The 24557-nt window shown below is 35.4% G+C and overlaps 1 long non-coding RNA gene across 1 annotated transcript; it reads right to left on the bottom strand.

Moving 5' to 3' along the window:
* Window positions 1-21107: 21107 nt before the first annotated feature.
* On the bottom strand, window positions 21108-24477 carry LOC107876099. The gene is made up of 3 exons (XR_001675975.2): window positions 24213-24477; window positions 23097-23154; window positions 21108-22002 (listed from the first exon to the last, which is right to left on the bottom strand). It is a non-coding gene; the product is annotated as an uncharacterized LOC107876099 (long non-coding RNA).
* Between the last annotated feature and the right edge of the window lie 80 nt (window positions 24478-24557).

Raw genomic sequence — 24557 nt, 5'->3', positions numbered from 1 at the left:
TTGTATTACTTCTGTGCTAGGTGATTGTAACACCCTGTAAAAGTCGTGCATGGATTATCCTTTAATAGAGTGATCTTAGACTTAAAAACTTGAAAAATTTTCTAAGTGTAATGAGAACTTACAGTCATTTTAGCTGGCAATCTTTGGAATACAACTTTTTAACCTTCCTGTCCTCCATTTTTATATTTTAAAGTTGCGTTATGATCAAAAAATCTCATAATACATCTCGGATAAGTTTTGAAATTTTTCGGAACGCATAAGGCTGCGTTTGGATTTCAAAACAGTAGCAAAACGCATAGTCTGTTGCCTAGTTTTCAGCATTTCAGGTTCAACTTCAAATGATCATAAATCTCTAAATGTAATGAACTGAGAGATCTTCTACCTATCAAATGAAATATATTTTATTCTTCTTTCTAATGCAACTGGTTTCATCCAAATCCAACATCTGAGTATGGAGTTATACCTATTTTACTTCAGCCTGTCAGCTTGTCAACTGAGGGACAGTTTCGACTTTGTTTGTTTTCTTAGGGGCATTTTATTCATTTCACCTCACCCAAATTTCATCTATAACGCTAGATTTAGCCCCCAATTCATCAAAATATAATTATTTTCTCAAATTTTCTCTCAAGAACATCCCTTAGGGGTTCAAACAAAAATCTCAACTAACTCAAGATTCAACCGTGGGTTTTGAAAGATAATTGGAGATTTGGAATCCCCACATCGTAGGCTTCAAGGATCATCCCTCAATTTCTTAAATAGAGATATGTGGGGTTTTTCTAATTCTCATGGGCATAGAAATCATGCTTTAAGAAAGGGGTTTTCGAATTCATGTACATATTCATGTTTTAGAAGCTTTAAATAACATTGTTTTAGCCTTTTGGCTTTCTCCCAAAGTGACTTGAAAATTATATGTATATGTATATATGTGTTTTGCCTTGAAATATGAATTGAGAGCACGATTTACATGAAATCCCTCTCTTGATGTAATTTTTCCATGTTTCACATGATATAGATTGTTTTGAAATACGTCTTGAAAAATCATGATATGAAATGCTTTGACTTTGCTATGTTTGGAATACGATTTTGAACATGAAAGAAAGGGTTGTAAATATTGAATACACATATAATGAAAGAGTGCATAGTTTTGCCAAAATCACATGACCACCATATGTTTGATGAAAGTTTTTGCATGGTTTTGACTTGAGTTTCGGAACATGAAATCTTTTATGTAAATTACATGTTTGGGTGGTCTGAAACTACACTTTTATGAAAGATCATGCTAAATGCATTATGGCTCAAAAATAGGACTTGAAAGTCTTGGTATGACGATACTAACTCAGACAAATGCCATAACAGACACATACTAGTTCAGAAATTAGATTTTATCAGACTTTCATGATTAAGAAATTTCAGAATGATACATGTTCAGAAAAGGTTAAAAATTGGGCATAAAGAGATGTTAGGTGGTCCCAGAAGAAGGCGTGAGTTCAGACAACTCATTGCCCAAAACCATGATTTGCCGATCCAGGTATATTATTATACGTTGGGTTAAGTATCGTGTGGCGTATCAGACTCAGACACTCCAACCCTTGCGGCACACTTGGGTTAAGGGCTTCCCTGCCGAGTCAATGGCAGATTCCATATAGCCCGTGGAATATCAAACTTGTAGAGGAGTGTCACCTAACTCAGAAGTAATACAAATATCAAAAATTGTTTTGACAAAAATGTCTTATGATTTTTGAATGATGCCCATGTGTTTTCAGAAGCTATTTTATACATGATGTGTTGATGAAAATTGTTCTCATCTATTATATATATGTTCAAATAATTTATTTTGGATTGCTTCGCGTGCCAGTACATTTTTCCTGACCCCCCCTCGTTCCAGGTTTTGAGACACAGTCTTGGGGTCCAGATAAATAGTAGATAATTCAGATCGCAGAGCAGATTGTGCAGGGGTAAGCCTTCTATATTTCAGAAGGCCTTTTTACTTTCAGATATTTATCTTTAGTCATGTTTTGGTCTACTGGGGGCCTTGTCCCAGTTTTCAGACAATTTTGTTTAGTTCATAGTAGAGATTTCGCAGACTGAGTCAGACATTATTATTATCCAGATATATTTTGGATCTCAATTTTTCAGTATTATGATCACATTCAGACTGACCATATTTTTGTATTAGATTTCTATTTCCGCATTATCTTTTATTATATGAATGTTGCGCATGATTACCAGATAGACAGAGGGCGTCTCGGGCATTCACGGTTCGAGAATGCTCGTCACGGTCAGGGCCTCAATTTGGGTCGTGACAGTGGTGTACCCTACAATCTGTAATCCCACATGCTATATGGAATCTGCCATTAACTCGGCAACCAAGCCCCCAACCCAAGTGTGCTGCAAGGGTCGGAGTCTCTGAATCTACTACGCCACACGGCCGTCGATGATCTACCTGTATCAGAAAATACGATTTTAGGCTAAGAGTTACTTGAACTCATGCCTTATTCGGGTAACCACCTAACTCTCTTTATGCCTATTTTTAGTTCTTTAAACATGCATGCTCTGAAAACATACTTTGAAATCTTTAACTCTATCATGGCATACACATATATGGTATCGTCATACCATTGACTTGCAAGTCACATTCTCTGAGCCATTTATATCAAATTATATCTCTGTTTTCAAATCATGAAATTCAGTACCACCATATCAACAATTCTTTCAAGAAACTCATGCTTTAAAATTCATGTAAAACCATGCAAGCAATTTTCTTTATCAATAATTCAACAAACAATGGTGGTCATGTCCAAAGTCTCTATCTTATGCAATTCTTCTCTTTAACACAAAACATAGTTATATCAATACACCCTCTCAACAATTCTAAATCAATGTTCAAATACTATAACATTGACAAAACATCTTTCAACTCACAAAACATGCATTTCAACTCTTTTCCAACAAAATCAAAATCTTTAATTTATCACAAGAGGGGGAGTCCATAATTTATGCTCTCAAACAATCTTCAATCTCAAATTTCATACATATACGTATACATGTAAATCAATTTAGGGGGAAGTCCTAAGGACCAAATCAATAATACATTTAACATTCATAATGCATAATAAAATCATGTATTTCAAAACCCATTTCTAAAATCATGCTTGAAAATCTTTAAATCATGTTCTAATGTTTCCAAGCCCATGTAGTTTTTTTAGGATAAACACAACGTACCTCAAATTAATTAGTTTAAAGAGAAGAACTCTAATTTCGATTCGTTCCTTGGAAATCTTGATCTTAAGGCTTGATTTTCTTGAATTTCTTGTTCTTGGAGAAAACCCTAGTTTGATCTTATTTTGAGAGTGAACAGAAAGTTTTTTATGTTGTAAAACTGATAGTAATTGATTAATAACTCTTAAGGGGTGATTTAATTCGTGTGAAAGGTTTTTGGAGTGAGTAAAAGACCAAAATACCCCTAAGGAACCCAAAAAAATTGCATAATTGCATCAGTTGACGACCACGGTTGACGGGCTGTCACTCAGATGATAAGTCGTCACCCAGGTCTTCACTTTTGGGCTGGTTTTCACCATTCAATGCCTTAGGCTAATGACCAGGTCTGACGGGCCATCATACAACTAATAAGTCGTCAGCCTCGTAGTCACGTTTTGGCAGACCACCACTTCGAAGTAAAATAAGCATAACTTTCTACTTCGATATCGGATGAAAGCAAAACCAGTGGCGTTAGAAGGAGAACTCAAAGAAATTTCATTTGATATATAGTAGGCCTTCTAATTGGTTATATACAAAGAGTTATGATTGATTGAGGTTGACCCAAGTTTTGACGTTCACTCAAACTCGAACGATAGAAAAGCTTTCAACTCGTCCTTGAGTTAGGGGACCTCTATGATCTCAATTCATGCTCAATAGGTTCCCACACTACATAATTGATTAACATACCAAATTTGAATAAGATTTATGGATTTTGGATCATCTACGCATAAAAATAATGATTTTCATTCTAGCCCAAAATGCGGGGTATTACAGGGGGCTTGGAAAAAGACTAAACCACCCTTGAAAATTTAAAACTCAGAACTGGAAATCCCAATTTTACACTTTGGCGCGATGCGATGCTATTGCATTGCGCCACTGGAAAAGGGATGAGTGCAAATTTGCACTTTGGCGTGATGCGGTGATATCGCATTGCGTCACTGGAAAAAGGACGATCCCGATTTTACACCTTGGCGTGAAGCGGTGCTATTGCATTGCGTCACTGAAAACAAACAAATGAGAATTTGCACTCCTCCGTGACGCGATACCTGTTCCACCTTGATTTTTGGTGCGACACTGATCAATCGTGGTGAGCTACTAGAAAGTGACGAGTGTGATTTTTGGGATCACCATTACGTGGCATGATCGCACTGAGCTACTCCCTCTGACTAAAAGTGGCATAACTTCTCACCCGGGTATTGGATTTAGTCAAAATCGGTATCGTTGGAAAGCTAATCCAATTATCTATATGTTGGTGGGTCATGAGCTCAAAAATTCTTTGTAAATGAAATATATTTTTGTTTGAATTTGACTATAGTAATATTCTTCTCAAGAACTCAATTGATAGGAGATATTTTGATTTGTCTAATAGCTAGGAGTTATTTGAGGCCTTACTATAAATAAAACTTACTCGTAAAACTACCAAATCACTATAATTTATTTTGCATGAGCTTGAAGCATGGTTCTAATATTGGTTTGAATTTTTATGGTATTACAATATCTCTCCCTTAGAAACATTCGTCGTCGAATATGATTGGTTTAGCTGAGAGTATTGAAGAATATGAGATCATATAGTGAACATGCATAATTGGAAACATGAGAACATAACTGGATCTAAAACATAATGTATGAACCTAATATCATGAACTAAATTGAGTTCCTTGAATACGCGTAATAATATGAGAATAGTTTATAAGGCTGAGATTGGAACGAGACTCAAGTTATGAGTACCCATTACTTCAAGTTAGATCTTGTTATGTGAATAGAATATGGAAGGTTTAGGAAATGAAAGCTTGGGGGATTGTATTACATCTCCCCCTTAGGATATTATGTCCCCTAAAAGACACTGACATGGCTAAAATAATGAGGAAAGATTGAGATAATACACGAGACACTTATGAACTGAATCATGACTGAATACCTGAAATCTGAAACTGATGCTTGATTCATGAACTGAAGTTATGACTTGCATGGTCATGAAGGAATTTCCTCCTCAATAGGAGAGATGAAACTATAGTAACTTGTCTGCCTGACTGCTAAATTGAATTACTGGCTATACAAACTAACTCATATTGAAAGCTTAAACTTAACTAGAGTATTTCTTCGATACTCTTTCTATGAAGTTCTCAAGACTTTAGGGAGAAAATAATCGTGGTATGCTCTGAATAGGATATCTGAATAAGAAATCACAACATGGCTAAAATTCTGTAATATGGGACAAAGGCCTACTAAACATCAACTAGGACAGAGTTACTAAGCCTTATGCACTACAACTACTAACTTACAATCTTAGCCACACTTCTCAACTACTCCCTCAAGTATACTTTCTACTTCAACGCCGCACTTCACTTGAGGCTACTAAAAATATTCACATGGGCATTGATAACTGTATCTACTGAGGTCTGAGCTGGACTGAATTCTCCTACTATGTTCAAGCCTACTCAAATCTATAAAACGCACACATAACACTGTAATACTAGTCTGAGTCATGAATTCAATACACACTGCATTTTCATAACTTCCCATCCCCTGAATAATTCTGATCACCCCTTCAACAACTAAATACAACCTCTTACTATCCATTCACTAACGTATAGTGCATTTATCCACTTACACACCAACATGACATTCAAGCATATCTTCACAACTATAGCCTCATGTAAAACAATCATGCAACAATCTTTCCTTAACATGAAATATTTACTTTCTCACATCTAAACAAATTACTCATCATCAACATCATTTCATAAGGATAAGTCACTGAAAATTTAGAACATGAGATCCTAAAGCATGGAAGAAATACCATGTATACCTTGGACATTTAACTAGGTCCTGAGGAATAGAGTATAAACGACATGAATTCCTTAAAGAAGTCTAAACTGAGGACATACATGACACAAATCTAAATTTTGCTGATCATTAAGAGTGTAGCATGAGTCATGTAAACTGAACATACCATAAAACATGAATACATGAGTCATGAAATGCATGACCTGAGTTTGGAGTTTCTGAATTCATGGAACATGATTCGTACTACTGGGTGAACTAGAACTCCTCATACTAGGGACTGGGAGAGTACATAATTTTCTATAATGTGTACAATTATGAGATATGATCATAGAGATAACATGTAAGGCATGAGTAAATATCGTGATAACTAAAAAACCTTGCACTGAAATAAGAGCAGGTCGGGCATCATCCTATCCTACTTCTTTTCTATACATACTGGTCTCACTGCATGGATTTGAGAGCCTAACTTGGTTACTTGTTCTACCATCTCCCCCTTGGCTTAAAGCTATAATTCTAAGTCTACGAAAACTTAATCAACAATGCTAAACTTAACTGTCACCACTTTACTCTAGAGTCTGGGGTAGAATAATGCACATAAGCACTATACTTACCCTAAAATACTATAACTGATAATGTAAGACCCACTGTTGGTACTTCTTTCTGATACACAATTCTTATCTTTCTATATCCCCATACCATACCATGAGTTCACACCATGTAGTACCTTAGAGTATCACAATTCAAAGAGTATCACCATACCATGAGTTCACACCATGTAGTACCTCAACTCAACTTCCCATTAGCTCAATCTTCAAAGATTCAAGCTTAAATTCTATCACTTAACATGGATATTCTCAACATCTTAATGAACCATACTAACTACCTTTACAGCCTACTAATATAATATATCTAAACTTATATTTCTCCCTAAACCATGAGAATTACCTTTACACTTAGACATCCGATATCAACATGCTATAGCCCACAACTTAGCTGGTAACAACATTAATTTCTACATTACTAGCCCATTCAAACTTAGCACTCAAGGGTACTACATAAGCACACCTACACCATAATAATTAGCTCAAATTCTTGCATACACCATTTCAAGCCTACTGATTCACCTTTCATACAACTATCCCCATGGATACGTAATCCATCAAATTCAAACACTACTAGCCCTACTTTATTGCTACTAAACTTCTAGGTTTATGCTTCTAATTCTATGTCATCTACTGTCATAGGGTTTTGAGAAGGGATCTAAAAACACATCTGACCCCTAAGCATTGAGGTACTACCCTTTCATTCAATGACCGTTTCATTCAATAACTAAAATTGAATGGCTCTATTTCTGAAATCAACTAAAGTGATTTTCTGGGATACTGAAATTGGGTAGTTTTTGTATACTCGTCTGGCTAGGATAGATTTACCTACTGAGGTAGACACTGAGAGGGGCTCTATCAGGACTGACATTGAACTCGACAACTATACAGGGGGTTACAAAACAAAGAGAATCTCCAGGGTCTAAAAAAGCATAACATGTAAATGAAAGACTTGAAAAGTACCAGTAATCATGTTAGGAGAACTTTCCTGATCATATTGGGACTGAAGTGCATAAAGCCTATTCTGACGCTTGCCACTAGTTACGCTAGAAGCGGCACCCTACTGAGTTAAGTGACCGAATGAAACTGGGGGACTGTTGGACTGACCTTGCTGACCACTCTTTGGGAAATCTCTGACTTTGTGGCCTAGCTTTCCACACCCAAAACACATATCACTGCCGGCTCTACACAAACCCTTATTATTCTTTCTACATTCTTCATAAAGCGAATTTGTACGAACACCCTTCCCACTACTCCATGACTTAAAGCCTAGTGATCTATCTCGACTATCATTCTTAAACTTAGGCATTTGAACACTGGCTGAAGGCAGATCTGGGGCTGAGAATTTCTAACAAAATTAGGACTGGTTACTACCCCTTGACCTTAGCTTAAAACTACTTGTTCTGGCCCTCTTATTCTTTTTTTTTATTCCTATGCTCCCTTCTGTCACTCAGCTGAGCATGGATCAAAATCCTAGATAGTACAACAACCTTTAGATTGTTCTAAGCAACTACTGAATAAGGTAAGATAGTAAAAGCTGCTCCGAATTCGGTATGAGAGACATGCTCATTCAGGGGATCTTCCTGAATAGGCGGAGGTGCGGATTGATTCCTATTTCTTCTTCTATTGTTCCCTTTGGGTGGAATTTTCTATAAACAGAAGTATGGATAGGTTAGGCAGAGAGTTTAAATAGAGTTCATGCTCTTTCGCATGACATGAATACTGAAGGAAGGGAAACTTTTCCTAAAATGACTTGTAGCCACTTAACAATAAGTGTGGCGCACTTCACACATATGCACAAGACTCTACTCAACACGAATTTTAGAGTCCTTAGGACACTTTAAGACCTGGCTTTGATACCAAGTATATAACGCCCCAAGATTACCACCTGGGCGCTATATGGTGCTTACAGTCACAAGTGACTACAAGCTAACCCCTGATGGTACCTGTTATGAGCATAGAATAGAATGACAGGAAACATGTACAAAACTTAACTCAAAATACCATAAGTTTTAAATACAAAAAATGATATTGAATCAAAATACTAAAACCATCTGTCTAAAAATAATACTATAAGACTGTCAATAGTATCTAACAACTGAATAACTGACTAAAAGTGTTGAAAGCCTCTAACTGACTGACTATAGAGTTGATGGGACAAATCCCCAACTAACTTTGAATAGAAAATACTGAACTAATAAGATAAACTGAGGTAAATAACCCCTCTCCTAAAAGTATAAGGACTCACCACTGCTACAACAGATAATCTGGTATGCCTATGCATGATTAGGGAACTGAGCGTCCGAACCTATGATATTAAACATCATAGCGCAAAAAACGAGTATGCAATCAGTACTTTGAATATACTGGTATACTAAATAAGGTTAGGCTAATATGCATTATTTCATGTGCATGAGTAATAACTGACTGAATGATTAGCATGGGATAACTGAATATGAAGTAATAAATGGATGAATAATAGGAGATAACTGAGTGAATATGCATGAAGTAAAGACTAACTGGTTAGCATGAGATTACTGAATATAAATGCGTGAAAGCTGTAAGATCTGAGAATGCATGAAAACTGTAAAATCTGAGAATGCATGACCAAGCATATAATATAATTCTGAAAATAGTCTGTAAACTAAAATACTGAAATTTGATAATTGAATAACTAATATATGTATGCTATGGCCAATGCAAACATGAACTAAAGTATACTAAACACTAAACTGAGACTATGGGAGCTATCATCTAACTGACATGCCCCAATGAGTAAATTAGGGTCCAACCTATAACCCCAGTTGGAACGGTGCCAGTACCATGCCATGGGTACTAACACATGGCTACGTGGATCCACTAAACTACTGAACAACCAAGATGTCAAGCCTAAACTGATGGGTGACACCTTTGCAGAGTCAAGACTAAAATGATGGGTGACTCCTCATATCATATGCTCGCTATGTAGTTCTGAAATACAAGGAATGCTACTAACAACTCTGCCTAACTGACGGGGAAACCATTATCCCTTCATTCGCTCGGTGCTAAATTCTACTCCTAACTGAAAGACCTGAAATATTGGACTGACTATGCTTAACTATTTAAAAATACTAACTGAAAAGATAGGGCTCGTAACTATTTTGTAACCATTCTATAACTACTGAAAACTAGGTAAGCAGCTAAATTTTGGGTTTTCAAACCCTCAAAACTGGATAACAATGATAGCAAGGCCGTACTAAAACTTTGAGGACATGATATGTAAGCATTTATTCAAAACTCAGTCTTGTAGGCATTTCATCAAACACTTGTAATTTATGGTTTAAGCTAAGCATGAGAATAGTTTTAAATGTATAGTAATAGCATGATTTCACTACTAAATCACCAATTAAGATTTAATTCAATGAAAAACATCATTCAAATGTGTGGGGATTTATAACAACATCAATTACATGTAACATGGTATAAAAAAATCATGGGGATTCATGGTTAAAATCATAATAACTTGTAAAAATCACCACTTTGAATTTGAAATTGGGTTCTTGGACTCCATGGGTGGAAAGGACCCATGGATGAACATTTAACATACCTCAATTGAAGAATCCTTGAAAGTCCTTGGTGGATTTTTGTGAGAATTGAACTTGAAAGGTGAAGCTTTAGGATTTTCTTGGAGAAAATTTTTTGTGAATAATCAGCGTACTAGACTTAGAATAGGTTTAATCTCTTGTTTTCACAAATTGGGGGCTTGGGAAAAGACTAAACCACCCTTGGAAATTTAAAACTCGGAACTGGAAATCCCGATTTTACACTCCAGCGTGACGCGGTGCTATCGTGTTGTTCCACTTGAAAAAGGACAAGTGTGAATTTGACCTCTAGCGCGACACAGTGATATCGTGTTTTGTCACTATAAAAAGGAAGATGCCAATTTTACACCTTTGTGCGACGCAATGATATCGCGTTGCATCACTGGAAACGGGCGGGTGCGAATTTGCACTCCTCCATGATGCGGCACCTGTTCCACCATGATACTTGGCACGACACTGGCTAATTTTGGTGAGATACTAGAAAGGGACGAGTGTAATTTTGGGGATCACCGCGACATGGCATTATCGCGGTGAGCTACTACCTCTCACTAAAATTTCCATAACTTCTCACCCGGGTATCAATTTAGAAAAAATTGATATCGTTGGAAAGATAATTTAGTTATTTATCTGTTGGCTGGTCATGAGCTCAAAAAATCTTAGTAAAACTAAGGATATGCTTGTTTGAAGTTGACTATAGCAACATTCTTCTCTAAAAACTCAATCGGTAAGGGATATTTTGATTCGTCTAATAGCTAGGAGTTATTTGAGGCCTTAATATACATAAAACACACTCGTAAAACTACCAAATCACTATAATTTATTTTGCATTAACGTGAAGCATGGTTCTAATATTGGTTTGGATTTTTGGGGTATTACGCCTACTAACTCACCTCATCGAGTCTGGACAAGAAGCCTAGTCAGAATCACTAAAATGACATCACTATACCATAATGATCATTGGACATGTAGATTTCTAGTGTTTGATCTTTTTCAGGTACCTTAGCAAATGGAAGGCTGCTTGTAAGTGAGGTATTATTGGATATTGCATGTATTGACATAACTGCTGCATACTAAATGCAATATCCAGCTTTGTATTGGTGAGAAAATTTAGCTTGCCTATAAGTTTCCTGTAGTATATAGGATCTGGCAGTGGATCCCCCTCCTTAGCTCTTAGTTTGACAGTAGGATCAAGTAGTGAACACACAAAACTATAGTTAAAACAGTTGTATTCTTTGAGCAGGTCCATAGTAAATTTCCTCTAAGAGATAATGACCCCTCTTGCTATGTCAAGTACCTCCATGCTAGGAAATAGTATAAGTGTCCAATATCTTTAATCTTGAATGTCTCATGGAGATAACTCTTAAGCAATACTATTTTTTCTAAATTTGTTCCTGTTAGGATAACATCATCAACATACACAACTATAAATACCATTAGTGATCCATATCTCTTGAAGAATAGAGAGTAATCATGATGAGAGTAGATGTATCCTCTAGTAGATAAGGCTTCAGTTAACTTTTCATACCACTGTCTGCTTGCTTGTTTTTGCCCATAAAGAGACTTATTCAATTTGCACACTAATTTAGGGTTATCTACATCCAAACCTTGAGGTAATTACATATACTCTTCTTCATGAAGATCTCCGTGCAAGAAGGCATTGTTTATATATAATTGAAACATGTTCCAACCTTCTTTAATAACACATTCTACCAAAGTTCTGACTATAGTCATCTTGACTACTCACCTTTTTTAATAACACATTCTACCAAAGTTCTGACTATAGTCATCTTGACTACTAGTGAGTATCTCTCAGTATAATCTATTCCAGCTAGCTGTGTATATCCCTTAACCACAAGTCTAGCCTTGAATCTTTCCACACTTTCATCTGCCTTATGTTTGATCTTATATACCCATCTACAACTAATCACTTATTTTTCTGGTGGCATCTCAACAAGGTCCCAAGTGTTTTTAGCATGTAATGCTTCAAATTCTTGAATCATAGCATTTTTTCAAGCAAGGCTTGTGGCTGCTTTTTCATAAGATAATGGTTCACTATCATGACAAATACTTTCAACAAGTGCTTGAATGTGGTGTGTAGTAGCGTCAGGGGACACATGGTGATGATTGGTAAACATTGCTTTCAAAGAGAAATTAGCATTAGAGGAATTGGTGTGTGAATCAGTGTGCATGTTTGCAGGTGGTGCATATTTGGGTGGAAGAATGGCTTTCAAAGTAGGAGTTGAACATATGTAGTCTTTGAAGTAAAGGGGAGTTTTATATTCCCTGGTATATCTTCTAATATATATATTTGTATGATTATTAGTTTATTCATGGGAATGGAAATCATGTGATGATATATATAGTGTAGGAGGTAAAGAAGGTGGATGTGTGGGAACTGAGTTCAGTGGTGATGCAGTGTATGTAACAAAATCATTCACATGATCACTTACTAAGATATCAGGTGTTCCACAATCAGAGTACACAGGATCATCATGGTACATTGTCTTTAGTGCAGGAGGGAAAGTGTGTTTTGTAGATATCAAATTGAAAGGGAAGATATGCTCGTGAAATATAACATCCCTAGAGACTTGTATTTTTTTTGTAGCAAAACTCATTACCTTGTAGAATTTTGTTCCAAATGGGTATCGAATGAAAACATGTGGTGTAGTTCTTGGTTCAAGTTTATCTCTGTGGACTTTGGGCACTGTTGGATAGCACAAATATCCAAAGAAGTTTAAGTAAGAATAATCAGGTTTTTGGTTGTACAATAACTCAAAAGGGCATTTGTTTTTTAGGTAACTAGAGGGAAGTCTATTAATGATGTATGTTGTTGTTAGGAGGCAATCACCCCAATATTTCAAAGGTAATTTTGATTGAAACAAGAGAGCTCTAGCTATTTCAAGCAAGTATTTGTGTTTTCTCTTGACCATATTATTTTGTTATGGTGTGTAGGGGCAAGTTTTCTGATGGTTTATCCCATTAGATTGAAAGAAAACTAAAGCTTCATTGCTTGTAAACTCAAGACCATTGTCTGATCTGATGGTTTAACTGTGGTGTTGAATTGGTTTTGTATCATTGTGATGAAAGTCTTTAGGATAGATAAGGCATTGTTTTTGGTGCTCAATAGATGTGTCCAGGTAGATCTACTATAATCATCCACCATGGTGAGGAAATATTTGTAATTGTCATGTGTAGAATTATGATAGGGTCCCCATAGATCTACATGGACAAATTCAAAAATATGCTTGGTGTGATTGGTGATACTGCTAAAATGTAGTCGTGTTTGTCTAGCCATGGGGCAGATGGAACTCAAGAAAGGTTGTTTGGAAGAGTAGCTAGTAGGGATTGAATACCTCTCATTTTCACAAAGGGAACATGGCCAAGTCTATAATGCCACAATAAGTCCATGTTATGTTTAACAGACAAACAAGAATTAGAAATAAACATATCTTCTTTATTAGTAAAATGGAGTTATGTACAGAAGGAATTGCAGTAGGGTGGCAAAGCAGATCATCTGCACTCCCAGTGAGTGCAGTTTTCTTAGATACAACACAAGATTTAGGCAAAGTAGCTATGGAATTGCTATTAAGAGCATTGCAACAAGTAGAAGATATGGTAGTGATGAACCAGTGATGCTCAAGGATCTTGAACACAGGTAGTAAAGGCCATCCCTGCAATTACCAATCACCTGAGGCCTCTTCATTGAAAGGGCCTGCAGCATACACAATGTATTTGTAAACAAGAAAATATATTTTAGGGAAGAAGAAAAGGAGTGGACAGAGATAAAGTTGTACTTGAATGAAGGAATATAACACCTTATGTAATATGATCAAGGGTGAAATTTTTACATCACCAAACTCTGACACCTTAACTCTATAACCATTAGGGAGAGATACTAATATGAGATATGGCAGGGGTGTGATGTTTTGTAGGAGATCTTTACTGAAGGTCATATTATTGGAAGCCCCTGAGTCTATAATCCATAAGTCAGCATTTGATTTAAAGCATTTGCATAAAAGGTGATCAAAATCTATAGAAGATTTGCAAACAACAATACCAGGTTACCAACATCTGAAGTCAAGTTTTCAGTAGTGTTGGGATTCTCTCCCATGTACTCATTCTGAAAATGCTGCATTAGAGTCATTAACTGTCCAAATTGCTCCTTTGTGAGACTGTTATTATTCTAATTTTCTCTTGACAAGTGGTCCCCTCTTGTATCTCCTAGCATTCCATGTACATTGGCAACAACTCCTTTGCCTTTGTAGTTATTATTCTGTCTGTAATTCTGAGTTCCAGTGTTATATTGGTTGCCAGTGGGCACATCATGTCTGAAAGTTTGACCATTCCCTTGAACTTTCTGTGGGGATGGATATCCATGCAACTTATAACATCTATCCCTTGTATGACCTGGCTTTTTGCAAAAGTCACACATGACAGTATTTCTACCACTTCCTGCATTACTATTCCCTCCTGTATAATTGGTTCCTCTGAAGTTATTAGTTGGAAAATTCATTTTGAGAGGTCTGGCCACAATGTTCCTATTGTTATAGTTGTTGGCATTGAGAGAGGTTAATTCGACCATCAACTGACTAGTAGGTTGAAATTCCTTTTGTTTTTCCTCCTGTATCAGCAAAGAGAAAGCCTGTGCTATGGATGGTAAAGGATTCATCATAAGGATATTGCCTCTGACCATAGTATATATCCTATCCAATCCCATGAGAAATTGAACCAGTCTCCTGTCTTGCTCTGCCTTATGCAAGTTTTCCTTTGCTCCACACATGCACACATAACTACATTGATCTTTGATACTGAGAGTATTTAACTCTTCCCATAACTTCATCATCTTTGTGTAGATGCTCCTTGTGTGAGATCATTAATCTCCTTTTGGATTTGATACAATTTGGCTTCATTAGTTTGATCATATCCATCTTCCAGTTCTCTCCAAAGCTCCACTGAATCACATAAATATTCCACACTATCAGATATTTCCTTTGACAGCGAATTGAGAATCCACGATGTTACCATATCATCGCATCTTTGCCATTGACAAAATTGAGATGAATTTGTATCTGGTTTCTTACAACTACCATGTATGAACCCTAATTTGTTCTTCACAAAAAGTGCACGTCGAACTCCTCTCCTCCAGGATATATATCCAGTCCATCAGATTGTGTTGGAACCAGCATCATCCCTGGGCTATCTGAAGAATGTATGTACAAAGCATCACTCGCCTCCAGATTTAGAGTAGATGAAGCATATGTGGAAGCTTCTCCGCCATTAACGACATTCTCAGTGATTGCCATTGATATTTGATATGCAGATTCAATTAACTAAAACTAAGCTCATTTCAGGCTAATCTCAGTGAGTTTAATCAACGAAAATGTGAAATCGAAGTTCCATCAACAAACAACAAACTTTTGCATATACGAATTAAAATTCGAAAGCTTCAAAACTACGAACGCAGGAAAGATGAAAAGCTCTCTGCAACAACAATAAAAAAAACCTACAGTTATCAAGGTATTAACCAATCTAGATGTCTCTAATACCATGTTAAGAAACACGTTGAGAAATGTGTTCCATCAATAAGAATTTGGAAGAGGAAAGAGTAATCTCCATTGGAGAGAAGCAACCAGTAGCTAAGTGAAAGTGAAAACTAACTCTCATTTGTCCACTATACATTATATATACAACCACCAACTTGCTTGACAACTGGACACCACTAACCAATTAACTAACAAACTAACTCCTAACCCACAATTAACTAACTAATTACAAATCCTGATTAACGCAAAGTACAGGTATAATTAATCTTCAATACATTAGACGTAAGGCATACTTCTTCTGAAGAGAAACAAGTATTTTGTGTTGGAGCTTCAACGATTTAGATAATTATAACAGTAAATGCAACTTCACGTCACTCCTCAAAATAAAAATTTAACCTTGTAGAAAGAAAATCTGATGACTATATGCTTATTCTTGACATGTTGTCATGCATATTGAGAATACAATTAAGTAAATAAAACTGAACTCTCTCTTAACTGTCCAAGCTTTTTTAGATAAAATGGTGATGTACTTGTGGTTTTGATGATTAATAAAACTAATGAGGAACCTGGTATTAGATATTTTGTCTATAGAACTTGATTCATTTTTCTAAGTCAGTTGTGTGAGAACCTGGTCCTTACCAAATATACTACCTATAGAACTTCGTCCATTTCCTAACCTTGTTAATTGATAACTTCTCAAGGAGATATTTCCTAGTTCTAATATATGTAGTGATATACGACATGGAATGACACATGGAAATCCGTTCCTAATGATTGACGAACCTGTCAAGGGACCAGGTTCATCAGTCATTGAACTTCTAGTAGTCAACAGTAAAGTTGTTGACCAATGAGAAAAGTTGGTGGCACAACAGCAGAGGAGCAACATTTTTTAATCTCAACCAATGAGAAATATTCTAGGTTTTCCCCTCTCATTTGCTTCATATATATATATATATCATTATGTGGGAGGAAAACTTAGCATTTGCACAATCAAAATTCTCATTCATCTTGCAAAGCCACCACAATTTTCCATCAAAGTGAACCAAGGGACCAGTTTGCTACAACTGAATATGTCTTTAGCTTTAGGTTTTTGAGTCTTTATATTTTGCTCTAACATGTAAACCTACTCCTCTTTTGAGAAGCTTTCATAGGTATTTTATTTCTGTTATTTTGGATCACAATCTGTATGTTTATTCAGTAAACTTCAACACGCGTTCGAGACTTTTTCAAGAACTTTTTCAACACCTTCAATACAAGTTCAATACGAACTATCAAAGAAGTGTGTTATATTTAAAGAAACAAGATAAAGAAAAAATAAAGTCAAGTCCTCCAAATTCACGGAGTGTCCTTAATGAATTAATTCCGCTCAAGTACCCGAGGTCGCGGACGGATAAAATGACTTACAATCCGACTGTAGCAGTACCTCAAACTATTGGATTCTTCGAACTCGCTCAATGAAGTGCCCCTTCAGAAAGCAACAATGGTTCATTAGAAAGGTGTATCATCTCGGAATGATCATGTTTGTCCACCAAATTCACGGAGTGTCCTTAATGAATTAATTCCGCTCAAGTACCCGAGGTCGCGGACGGATAAAATGACTTACAATCCGACTGTAGCAGTACCTCAAACTATTGGATTCTTCGAACTCGCTCAATGAAGTGCCCCTTCAGAAAGGGGCAATGGTTCATTAGAAAGGTGTATCATCTCGGAATGATCATGTTTGTCCATTTAAAATGGTATGTCTTTTTCGAACAGTCATCCACTTTCCCAAATACAATTTTCTATTGGATTTACCGATCTATTTTTTTCCAAGTTTCAATTAAACTCAAATTCGAAGTCGAGCGAGCAACAATGGCGGCGCGAGGCACCTCTTGGTTCTTGCCTCACTATCCACTTGAAGGAGTATCTCTTAATAAAAACAATATAAAGTTGCTTTCTCCCACCAATGTGGGAGAAGTAGACTTTCCTTTAGTGAGTACACTTTCTCTCCAAGAATTTGCCTCCATTTTCCATTCACACCATTGAACCCAACAATTTCCTCTCATATCTTGTAGATGTTGTGGGCTAGAGTTAGCCATTGTAGTGTTGGGGACTACAGTTAGCCGCGGTAGTACCTTTGTGGGCTAGAGTTAGCGTTGGTTATCTTTACAATAGAGCTATTGTAGAGAGGGCTTTTAATAGAGTTATTGTCAGAGTGAGGAATTAAGAGTTTAATTCCTAGGTTGCACAAGGTTGTAATCTAAAATTTGTTTTTTGTTAAGTGAAGTGGTTGAGAAATCCTACTGGGTTAGGTCGTGGTTTTTACTCCATTAATATCACAGGCCGAGCCGAGGTCCTGGCCGCGACGGGCATCCCAAACCACGAAGGCCCGAGAGACCCCTCAGCAGACTATCATAAGCATAATTCATACATATATCAAAGTGCGGAAGATATAATTCCAGCCACTTGATTCAAACGGGAGCATTGTAATTAAGCTCGCCATTGTCTGTCTCTTAGTGAACAGACATAGATCATTGTGTTTAACGTGATTATAAAAATACTGCATAATTAGACAAGATGAGTGAGATGTTGAAACTTGGAAGTCATATTTTTTCAGCAATTTGTCAAAATACATTTGATAAAAGGCAATCGAAAATTGGAAAAGGTAAATTTATGCATCATTTCTTAGAGATTGTCTTATTACTTTCCAAAGCGTGAACACCTTGTTCCTGAAGTACAGGATCAAATATAAAATATAAATTCCTCATCCAAAAACACATCACTAAGTTTGAAACTCTCGCAAAGATGAAAACATTATTACACCGTTAGAGGCAAGTTAACATTAAATCCATTCAAATTCAGCATGTCTAGTGCTTTGGCATTGAAAACTGTCTCAGTCAGCCTGTTTTAATCACCTTCTCCTTCATTAATAGGTCTGTTTACTCTTGGATTTAACTCTTTGATATTAAAAGCTACAAGTGTTAAAATCCAATTGTCCACAAAGGGATCTCACGCTTTGGCCTAAATGGCAACAGTATCCAGAACTTTTTAACAGAAACTAGATGTTGAATTATGTACTGAATACAATGCTTTTTTTCAATTTGTTAGATATGGTAAACTGGTTAGTCCTACCAATATCACTTGTCCTTCCATGTAAGACTGGTTAATTGTTCATATTGAAATAGCAAAATCTCAAATTGTAGTTGTTAGAGTTTGTGATCCGAATTTTGTTGATCCAGCCCTGAAAAGTGCGCGATGCAACCCATGTTTGTAATTTTTTGTGGGGTCTGTGGTGGTAGCGGAGGGATCGGACCGCTAAGTGCGATTTAGTTGGTAGTTTTTGGACAGTTTAAAAATACGTTATTGAGACTTTTGTCTCCGGCTGTATTCCTCTCCATTATAGTGAAATTACTCCTCCTCTGCCTGTGGTTTTTCCCGTCAAGAGTTTCCACATAAATCTGTGTGTTCCTATTTTCTTTCATTTTGTGGTATTGCTTATTGTTGTCCGTTTCATAATAGTAGTAATTTATAATTTCAAAATTTTCTCTTTTCAAGAATTTTTTTCGGGTATAATTATTTTATGTTCGGAATTTACTGGTCTGATTCATCTTTATTCGTCGTGTATGGCCAATTAAAGGTAATTGCTCTCTAATGGTTTTTTTCTATTTGTAAAACTTGAATCCGAAAACTCCAAACTAAAGATAGAGAAATTTTATTCATTTCGCTATAAGTGTCGATTTGTAATGTCAAGTGATGGTAGAATATAAAAAGTATTATGAAAATTGAAGCTTAAAAATAGGTTTTAATAGTTTTTTTTCCAATTTTCACCCACAAAAGTTTAACTTAATTGTATTTTCATATAAAAACACAACTTTAATTTTGAATAGTCGTTTCAACTTAAATTCATATATTACTTAAATTCATGATGGTCTGCCTACACTTACTTATAATTATTTATATTGAATATATGTCAGTAACGTTAGAAAGAGTGTGACAATACCTAACCGATTTATGAACTACATTGATATATATAGCGTACAAAATATTTTACACGATATTGCTATATATCACATTAAGGAAAAACAAGAAAAAGCCTCCTAACCTTAGCTTACTTTTAGAAGAAAATGTGAATTTGACTTTGATGGCGTCAAAATCAAGAGCATAAGATGCTTCATAATTTATTGTCCATGTGTCATTAATTATTACTAGTACTACATATCCGCGCAATCGCGAATAATATTAAAAAATTATAATCTGATTGATTTGGTCAAATTGAATTGTTATTATTATTACTTCAGAGGTGACAACTTATCTTTAATATATCTATATAACCTTTGCAATCAAATTCAACATTATTTGAGGTCTTCTTTTTGATGATTTTCTATTTATTTTACTATATGTAGTTACTTTTAATTGGATAATTTCGAATGCTTTGTATGTTAATAGTTTGACGGTAAAAAGTAGCACGTAGTCAATAATCTGAAAACAACACGAAAAAATGGATAGTAATTATAATTTGGATTAGAAAAAATATGCTCTTAATAGTCTCAGTTCAAAGCATTGTATAAAAAAGACAAACGAAAGTAGGATTGTGAAGATTCATTAATATATATTGTACTAACCTCAAACGCTACTTTGCACAGAAAAATTTGAGAAAACAAGCAAAGGTACAAAGTGTATGCTCACGAGTTTCAGAGGCTCATCCACTTCCATTAACATGTGGGCTTCAGAAAAGGATGCATGAGAAGGAAGCAGGACCAAATCTTTCTATTCTCTTGAGTGTCCTCATCCAAATCAAGTCATCTCTTCAATCAAATTTTGAAGCTTTGGCACTCCTCATGGAACATGTGAAAGCTTTAGCCATTGTTGATGTAGTAGCAACAATGCTCTTTCAGTTGTAAAGAAAGCTAGATCCAGTTTGCTTTACAAAACATGAAACTGATAGATCCAGTTAGAATTCCCATACCAAATTTCAATTCAACCATCTTTGTAAGATTGCGTTGGATCAAAAAGATGCAGCTTAGGTGTTCCAATAAATATATTTGGTGACCCGCGTATAGGAGTCACAATAAGTTTAAGCTGTAAAAGCTTCCTGTACATGATGCCCTGTGGAACTATTGGACCGAGAAGGCATATTCCTAAGTGTAGAAGTAGTACAAGGTCAGATAAACTATTACTAAGTTACAACTTCAGAAAGATAGTGCTTATCTACTTATACATCTCCCAGAGGAAGAACACTTTGGCTTCCCTCAACAATTTAATGAGATTATAATAAAAATAGTTTCATCACTTTTGTCTTTGCTCACCAGAAACTTATGCGTGTTTTTTGCATCCTTTATTCACATATCAAAATACAATTAGATTTATAGCAATATTTTATTTAACAAACAACAAAGGGGTTGTTAATAAAAAATTCACTATTATTCCTATACACTCTACTAAACGACCAATAAAAAAATTCACTAGTATTCTTATACACTACTAAACGTGCCCTTATTGGTTAATATCTTTGTATCATCAAGATGAAGCAACCTGCATTTTGTAGGGTTATGAATGAAGTGATGGTGTTTGATATTTGTCTTCCCCGCCCATGATTGGCATTACCACCCCTCTCTTGACTGGACTAACATAGCTCAACTGGTAAGTCTAGCCAAAAATTCCTTCGACATCATCTTTATATATATTCGAAAACTTCAATTGTGTCTCCAGATGAGCAAAAACAACATCTCTTGGTAACTGATAGCTGTGAATCTTTGCTTTCCTTCTCTCCAATGGGGACTACTTTTACATCCAATTACATTAGTCTAGAAACTATGAACCTCATGCTATTAAGATCATCAATTCCCTCGACCACCATTGATCTCTCAGTAGTATTAACGCTCTATTTTGTATCTCCATCTATCGGGACATCAAGTGTCTCACCATTCCACTGTGACTGTACAGTAAGAGCATCAACATTTTAATCCCATTTTGACACTTCCTTTGGTCCTACTATTAACGTATGGGTGTCAAACATATCTGACAATGTTTGAACCCATGTAAAGTCAAACTTCCTTTCTTGTGGTTGTGTACCAGTTAATTTTGCACTAATATGGAGGTTGTCAGCTGAGATAATAGGAAATTCAGTTTTCTTTGCTCCATGGAAGTAGAACATCACATCTTCACCACCGACAAATTTGGGATCGGGGCATAGAGCACCATAACCATCACACCTTGTTTACAGCCTTTGAACTTCCTGCTATTTTCCAATACCTGATTCATATGCAATAAAATTTTTCATAAATTGGCATCTTTCCTCAGATTTTGTCTTTTGTTAGAAAACACATGTATTTCATCTCTCAAACAGGGTTTACAATAGTATTGCTTTCGCATGTACCTAGTGTAGTGACCTTTCCTAATTGTAGTTTCCCCATATTTTGACTTTAATATGCAGTCTACTATGCCATCGAAGGCTTTAACTATTTTCTGTCAAATTATATACGGTTAAAAAGTCAAGCTATAAGTTCACCTCAAGCCGACAATCATGGAATATATGATCGAATTTCAAACCAATAGCAATTCAAACAAACCAGAAGATGAATGTGAGCTCTCATTTTCGTGAATGAGAAAGAAACAGAAATTCAAGAATGAAACATAATAAAAACTTTCATAGCTCTGTATTACTCAGTCTTGGGGTGTGTTTGATAAATCTTTTGTTTGATTCTCCCTTAATCCAGATGAAAGTGAAAGAAAAGTAACTCACATTGATATAGACAGAGAGACAGAAGTTTGAAGGTTGCATCTAATACATTGTACACACAAACATATTGGGTACTTAAAATTCCAGCATTTTGCATAGATTACAATGAAAATTGGACTATGAAAAAGTACAAACCTGAAAATGAATACTTCTACCAAATAGACGAAAGACATCTTCAAGTTGATAGATTTGTGACGTTACATGATAAACCTAGGTGACTTTTAGGCTCTTTTATCACCAAAACTCAAAATTGATCTTATCATATAAAGAAAATTCATAGTGAAACCCAACATAACAACCAATTTCAAAATTCATGAAAAGCATCTTCTCTATGTTTGTCCTGCAACTATTTTATCCGATATTCAGGCATGTAAAAGGAACCAAGTTAGTGAATTATCTCAAGCAAAAATTTAATATGAAATTGAGATACCTAAATTTATAATGCGTCATGCTTTATAAAAGATTATATAAAGGCTTGATGTTGTTATCTAATGGATTATGGTGTTATATATAGCATGATTTTCAGCTTTATATATAAGACCGCAAAAGGAACTACAGAGAAATGTTTAAAGCAAGTATGATAAAAGTTGATGAGGAAGAAATGAACCTTCCGATCAAAATTTGTAACTCTTGAAGAACGGGGTACTCAATGCATCGACTGGTACCTGGACAGTAGAGTAAAGAACTTGAGCAAAATCTTAAGTCTACAATCAAACACATTTCCAATAGTCAATCATTTATGCAATTTGAAATGGTTTTTTGCCAATTTGATTAGGCGAAGCTTGAGAGGCTTATGAATGGAGATCTGGTGGTTCTCAGATCTTTTCATTGTCTTCTATATTTGTAGCATTTAACCATGAGACTTGTGTGCTCTTCTCAGATCCTTTCATTGTCTTCTATATTTGTAGCATTTAACCATGACACTTGTGTGCTCTAGACATTTCACGTATATCAGACTTACAGATGCAGTATGTAGAACAATATATTTATAGCAGCTGTGTGTAGCGTGTGTTATTCATCAATATATAAGATGAAACTTTTGAAGATCCTCGTGCTTTCTCATCAAAGTATCATGCTTACAGATATGCATTGGACTAATTTATCCTAATAGTTACTAATGGTATGCAAAAACCCATCCACTGAATTAGAATTGGATCACCGAGTGATAGTTCTGTGATTGAAAAAAGAAACTGAAGATTATTGGTGAAGAAAACAAAATGAACGTGAAGCAGTTATAGATTTAATTTTGAACTTCTCTGTAATATGCAGGGAAGAAACTGATGGATCTAAGAAGGATAACTGAAATTCCCACAATTTGTTGAGTTAAAAGGTTTATCATCCTTTATATGAAAATAATCACAAATTTGATTGAGATCATAAACTTTCTCGAACCCAAAAACTAATAAATGAAGAAATAAAAATTACCCATTAAAATGGAATTCCTTGTTTCTAATCACAAATTTGATTGAGATCACAAACTTTCTTGAACCCAAAAACTAATAAATGACAAAATAAAAATTACAAACATTCTTGAACCCAAAAACTAATAAATGACGAAATAAAAGTTACCCATTAAAATGGACTTCCTTGTTTCTACTTCCTTGCATAGTACTGGTAGTTATTTCCTTTTTATCATATAAATTTATCAACAACACTTTTTCAGCAACCAATGAGAATGATAAGAAAATTGAATAAGGGAGACAAAATTGAAACAAAAACTTACATTGAGATATTTGATGTAAAGAAACCAATACGTTGATGTCTGATTTTCCTTCTTAATTGCCTTTAATATAAATTAATGGATAAGGGATTGAAATTTCAATACGCAGATATATGTTGCCTAGAGAATGTGGAAGTGCAGTTGAAAATTGGGGAAGTGGGTAGTTTCCGGAGAAAATTAAAAACAGATCTCTTTTGTGTTTATACCGTAAGGCATTTAATTGGATTTATAATTTATTTTTTAAAATTAGAATTATGTGGTAGTGACACTTGGAGCTTTTTACCTCTGCTATTAGATATAGATAAATATAAATATAAAATATAGAATATAGAATATAAAATATAGAAT

The sequence above is a fragment of the Capsicum annuum genome, chromosome 6 (assembly GCF_002878395.1).
Source record: "Capsicum annuum cultivar UCD-10X-F1 chromosome 6, UCD10Xv1.1, whole genome shotgun sequence".
Taxonomy (NCBI): domain Eukaryota; kingdom Viridiplantae; phylum Streptophyta; class Magnoliopsida; order Solanales; family Solanaceae; genus Capsicum; species Capsicum annuum.
The sequence above is the reverse complement of the archived record's forward strand: the minus strand, read 5'-3'. Positions and strand labels throughout refer to the sequence as shown.